The 5,612-nt window shown below is 30.9% G+C and overlaps 1 pseudogene; it reads right to left on the bottom strand.

The window, feature by feature from the left end:
- Positions 1–2,442: 2,442 nt before the first annotated feature.
- On the bottom strand, positions 2,443–3,682 carry LOC129308131 (uncharacterized; annotated as a pseudogene).
- Positions 3,683–5,612: the final 1,930 nt, after the last annotated feature.

The following is a 5,612-nucleotide window of genomic DNA, read 5'->3' as shown; positions in this document are numbered from 1 at the left end:
AATATCTTGATTTATTCAATTTTCACTACCTTGATTCTAACATTTAATCAATGGTTACATTATTTAATATGAAGTGCAATAATCTAGTTGGGTACGCTATATAATTACTTGAAACCCAAGGTAACATCAGGAGGTAGACCTGTATTATTCTCACACCTCTCAACAACATAGTTACGCGAGAGTGATCTCTGTTGTAATAAACTATGAGAAGCGATCTTTCTTTCTTTCTTTTTCTCTCTCTCGTAATGAAGTGACTAAATATGGCCCCATGTGTATATACTTTATATAACTTAACCTACGCTTGAGGTGGTCCAGTTTACGCGTAAATTAAGCAAGCATATCAGCAAGGCCAAAAGAGGCTACACAAGTGACTTTTCCCAGAACCGCACTTCTTGGTTTATGATACAGGGCAAGGGGTACTTCTTATAACATTTTTTCCCATTGTACCTTTATTTTTATACTTCTTTAATCTTATTTATAAAATAAAAAAATATTTATTTTATCCTATTTATAAAATATCTTAATTATTATTATTATATTTATTTTTACCATTTTGTCCCTATTAAATGAGAGGAAGTTTATTAAATATTAAAATATTTTATTTTAAAGTAGATATATTTAATAGGGATAAAGTTAAAAATAAATAAATTTTTAGACAGAGTTAATATGATTTAAATTTTTTTTTTAATTTTGATAAAAATGTTAAAAGTTACTTATAAATAAGACTAAAAGAATATATATCATTCCTTTTAAAAATGGTCCATTGGATTTTAATTGTTATTTTTAAGGCATTATATGGAACATATATTTAATGAGTGTATGATTTAAAAATATATAATTATTTTAAATATTAAGGTTTCGACTTTAAAAAAAAAAAAAACGTGAGTGACGACACAACATGTGAATGCCCCTTGCACACTCAGTAATAATTTCTATTTTTCATGAGTTCACTTGTTGCTGGTTCTGTTTCAAGGGAAATATGTACAGTACAAGTTGACATTTTGACTTGGATGTCATTTTAGTCATATAATTTTTTACTCGATTTGTGGAGATTAAGAAGGTGGTGTCAAATTGGGCATGGATTGAGGCCTTGAGGGACACCCACATAGGTCGTTTTCTTCATGAGCTCATTCATCTTATCTATACTTATCCTCTTCCTCCCCAGGGCTCCACTTACTCAACCACAAGTCTTCAAGAATGTGCTGGAATCCAATTCAGTCTCCACACAGTTACTGTGCAATCAAGTGGATAAATTGGGGGCCCTCCAAGCAACAACACACACGTGTCCTCAGAAGGAGACACCCCAACGTTCATTGAAACATGAAATTTGATTTCCAAATTAAATAAATATATTTAAGACTTTGCATAACAAATTGGGTAACCTATGTTGTTTTTTATTACACACAGTTAGAAATAATATATTTAAGATATGATTAAATATTAGTTGTAAATGAATTTCTTAATAAAAATTTAAGTATTTTACGAGAAAAACTAATTTTTTTTACTGAACTCAACTCCGACTAGGTGGGTTACCAACATTCTAGTCCTACATCAATTAGGATTTTAAGGTAATGTTCCCTGAACATGCTTTTTAAATTTATTTTCATTTTTTAAAAAAATAATTAAGTTTCAGGAACTCATTAGATCATGTCATGTTTTTAAGTTCAAAAACACTTTTAAATATACTTATAACTTTTTACAGCAACAAAATTTGAACTAATGACTTTATAAGTTTTGAGACAAATACATAATCCCTTCATTTTTAAACACAACAATAACTAGCACGTATCCTTTTATTTTTATTTATAAAAGCTATAAATTTCAAGAAATATTTATTACATTTTTCAAAAAACATTAACTAAACAAATTTATTTCATTAATTCAAACCAAAAAAAACTTTATTTAATTAATTATAGGCATAATTTAATTCATTTTTTTAATTTTAAACATAATTATTATACCTAATCATTTTTCTTAAATGGTATAAATTGATCACTTCCTCCGATATATTTGAAGGAAATACTTTTCAACTAATACGCCTCCCTATATTCATTTTTATTTTTCTATTTTAGTTATTACTAATTCTTTTAAGCTTTCACCTTATCTCTCGGCAGGTTCTCTCATTTTCTACCTTTGGCCTCCAGTCTCAACCATCCAACTCAATTATAAATTGTAATTATCATATCAGTCAACCGCCATGGAAGCCTCCAGCTTTAAAATGGTTAGCATATTTGATGTGATAGAATGCCCATGAGCCTCCCGCTTTATCTTCCCTTGAACCAATCTTCTCTGCCCGCAAAAAGAATAATCGACTCCTACAAAACAAACAACCACTGATAATATTATTAAATTGTTTATAATATCATTCAAGATAATTAACATTATCATATCAAAATAAAAAATATTAATCATAATTGACACTTGATTCTCATATACAATCTTACAACCAAACTCAATTTCTAATTAAATTGTGTAAATGATCAATTCACAGAAATATGGAAGAGATACGTATTCGACTGAAGCCACCAAATACAGTAAACGACGGAGCCAAAAAACACCACTAACGCCAAGCTTCCAGTGTCAAAATGGAAGACAGAGGTGACGAGGAACAGAGAGATTACAGAGGAGTCGAGTTAAGAGTATTCACAATAGATTTATCTTAGAATAAGTTAATTTTTTCTGGAATCAAAATTATGTACAATTAGTTAGATAAAAATTGGTCCAAAAGCTCAAGAATCGGAATTAATGGCAGCCCCTAACTCCTATTTGTTCAACATGTATAGACACACACAATATATATATATATATATATATATTCAGAGATTCAGTCCTCTATCGGATTTCGGTTTCCGAAGTGCGAAAAAAAGTCCGCTCCGAATTTCTCCCTTGCAGAGGTCAGATCACAAACAATTTTCCTGGAATCTGACGCCGACTCTGGCGCTCTGAAACATCAAAGCCATCAAATGAGTAGCTATCCGAGCCGGTGCTCAAGAATCTTCAGCTTTGGACATGACTGACAGCCGGCTCGGTCTCGGCTGGAAATCAGCTCGCCTTTTTTGCTGATGCGACGACGGCCGAATCAACGCAGCCAAGGCTCTCTTCACCAAATCCCCTTCCACGCCACCGATTCTCACCACCGAGTTCGTCATCGCCGATCTGCGCGCGTTGAGCCTGTTAGGCGAATAAGGAGCCACCGAATTAGATCCAAAATTCTTGTGAAGGCTGCATCGGAAGGAGCCAGGGTGCGTAGTAGGGGAGCACATGCAGGTTCGCTTCTGTTGGCTCTGCCTCTTCACCACCTGGCCGGAGCTGGAGGAACCGGCGGGAGGCCTGACAGAGATGGAGCGGTTCGGAGAGGTGGAACGGTCGAGGGAGAACTGGACTGATGGAACTGAGGAAGAAGGACCGCAGAGACTGACACGCGAAGGTGAAATGGAACGGCTGAAAAAGCTGGAGGTGGAAGATGCGAAGGCGGAGGAAGACGGAGAGGAAGAGGAAACACAAGTGAGGATTGTAGAATCTGCCAGAAGGTGAGAGAGAGCGGAGCACTGGTGCGCTTGATTTTCTAGAAGATGCCGCCATTTTCGTCTTTGGTTACAGTAGAAAGAGAAGAAGAAGAAGAAGAAGAAGAAAGAGCGGAGTTTGGCTTTTCTCTTTTCGAAAAAACCGGATTCAGCTATCTGGTTTGGCAAACCTGGCTTAACTTGAGGTATGCATTTATAGGGAGTTTGAAGTGAGTCGGCAAGTCTAAACTGCAATATATTTTCAGTTTGGGGTATCTACTTTGAGGTATTGTGTCTAAGACCCCTGAGATTTTTTCTTGTTATTTACGTGTGCCACTCTCATGTACACAAGTGGTTTTTTTTTTTTTTGGTTAGTATTAATAAATGAATTAATTCATGAAATATAAAAATGTCATATTTTTATAAAACTAGACTTACTCCTGTGTTGCACAGTTATTTATTTCAGAAAAATGATAGAAATAATTGAGATAACAACATTTACAAAAAGAAATTTAAGTAAAAATGTTTTGATATTAGATAAAATGAAGTTTAGGCTTAACATATACTAAACTTTTAGAGTAAGATTGAATAAATATTCGACTTATGTGCTATATTATCCAAAATGATGTTGGCTTACTAATCATCCAAAGTAAAATTGTCAAATATTAATAATTAACTTAAATTCGTAGATTGTCGAGCATAATTATGAAATATCTCCCTCAATTTATATGACTGTCATAAACTTTATTTTTTTATTTTACTTAAAAGATGTGTGTGTGTGTGTGTTTCACTTGGTCTAACCTCATAAAATATTTATTTTTTCCTGCACAAAAAATGAGACAAAAACTATTTAGATAAGTGAAATCTTAATTGATTTCACAATTCACTTAAAAATTAAAATTACAAAGAACGAAGAAAGGGGAGGGGAATCTCAAATAAAAAAAGGGGGGGAGAAGAAAGAAAGAAAAATATTTATTCACAATGGATAGCTTTCATTTCTTCAAAAATTATGATATAACGGCGTGGATTTTATTTTCGTTTGGTGTAATTTATTTTTTTAAATATTATCCTTTTATCTAACGATTTTGAGAAAAGCAAAAATAAAACAAAGCAAAACAAAATAAGATGTCTAATGCAACATGACAATTGTTGTGATAGGTCGGCTAAAGTTGGGATAGGTGTGTGTGTGTATATATTTATTATTTGAGAAGTGGGAGCATAGTTGTTAAACTCTTAAGTTGACTTAACATTTTTACATTTTTAACTTATAAAATCGTGTTAATTTATTTATAAACTCGAACTAAATACAAACTTAGTTAAACTTACAAATTTACCTCTGAGCTTACTATTTTTATGTTTCTAATTTATAAAATTGTATTAATTAATTTATAAATTTAAATTAGATGCAAGCTTAGTTAAACTTGTTAAGTTCATCAATTTTTTTTTAGTCGAACAAGTTAAGTATATACTATGAAGAATTCAATTCATAAAAGTTATAAGACTTGGTTGAAAGAAAAAACCTTGAAACGTAAAAACTAATATTAATAAAAAAGAAAACAAAAATATCAAAAATAAGTTCTCTTATTTTAAAATTTTTATGTCTTGTATATGATATTTATTAATGTAGATGGGTTTAATTTTAATAATTTATATTTTTAATATATTTAAATTAAATTACAATAATATTTTAATGACTATTTATCAATAGAGGTAAACTCTTATGGATTTATGATATGAGTTTACATTCCTATCATGAATTTATTTAAATTATGAATTTAACAATCCTGGTTGGGAGTTTAAGTTCAGGAATTGTCTATAGAAGTTCCACTTTGTTATAATTAAATAACATTAATTATATAATAAACTTCACACAGTAATTCATTTACATAATCATAATAATTGAATAATAGACTCTACCTTACTTTACATGATAAAATGTTATGAATATGAAACATAAAACTTCGATATATGACATGGCATTATCTTATTACTAAATAATCTTCTTATTTCATTTAAAAATATAAACAATGTGAAAAAAAATTAAATACTTAAAAAATTTATTATATTATTTTGCATCAAAATAAAATGGGGTCCCATGTCTTTCCATCA

This window comes from Prosopis cineraria, unplaced genomic scaffold (assembly GCF_029017545.1).
Source record: "Prosopis cineraria cultivar Desert tree isolate PC_DT_omini unplaced genomic scaffold, ASM2901754v1 PC4, whole genome shotgun sequence".
Taxonomy (NCBI): domain Eukaryota; kingdom Viridiplantae; phylum Streptophyta; class Magnoliopsida; order Fabales; family Fabaceae; genus Prosopis; species Prosopis cineraria.
Note: the sequence above shows the minus strand (reverse complement) of the source record. Positions and strands in the feature narration are given on the sequence as shown.